This window comes from Plasmopara halstedii (assembly GCF_900000015.1).
Source record: "Plasmopara halstedii genome assembly, contig: Scaffold_658, whole genome shotgun sequence".
Taxonomy (NCBI): domain Eukaryota; phylum Oomycota; class Peronosporomycetes; order Peronosporales; family Peronosporaceae; genus Plasmopara; species Plasmopara halstedii.
The window spans coordinates 137,964-138,892 of record NW_020187575.1 but is presented as its reverse complement, the minus strand read 5'-3'; positions in this window follow the sequence as shown (position 1 = coordinate 138,892).

Sequence of the window (929 nt, the reverse complement as noted above, 5' to 3'; positions counted from 1 at the left end):
CGCAGCTTTGACCGAAGTGCCGCACGTCAGTGCCCATTCTCGCGCTCGACCACCGAGCATTGAGATGGCTAGCGCTACGCGCTGTTGCACGGTCTGGAGCATGGCGGATGCGATGGCCACCTCGACCTCTCTCCTCCAGAGCAGGAGATTCTCTTTATCCTCCCCCTAGAAGACCTTAACGCTCACCATGAGCGGCTTAGGGCGGAGGAAGTCATCCGTTACTGGCGGCGGCGCCATAGACGCAAATGAATCAGACATCTTCTGCTGCAGGTGCTCTAGCAGCTCATTTTCGTAACTTGGAAACGCCTCCAGACGAGCACCGACTGCCTTGGGACCTTGCGCTACAAGGTGTTGCACGCCCTCAGAGTCAAGCAAGGACATCAGCTTGTTAAGCCCGTCCTGCATGTCCTGCGGCAAAGAGGATAACTGTTCCATCCTCACCGAGGATCAGTCTAAACGACTCAGGTGTGGATTGACTACATGTGCTATCAAGTGCAGCATGGCTGCTGTAGCTTTGCGCTTAGAGGAAGCGTAAGTTAGGTCACCGACCTTTCGTTCTATACTCAGAACAAGTACGAGTTTAGCGGATCGCAATCCGCTTACTCCAACAGTAATTACAACCTTAATCCAAGGCTAAATAACTCTTCGGTTTAAATTCAAGAACTGACCTTTTTATTTTTATCTGCGGCAAAGCTGCCTAATTTTAAATGTTTAAATTTTCCTAAATATACTAACTGAATATAGTAAAATCTAAATACATGTATAACTACTGGCTATCCAACACCGTATTCTTGTTTAGGTGTGGTCACACCATACTCATCTGGCGTGATGTAACGGGGTCACATGAGAGTGACCCGTCACTCTCCCAAGGGAGCTGTGGTGTGGCATATGTCACAGCTACTAGATGGGTACATGCATTAAGGAACACA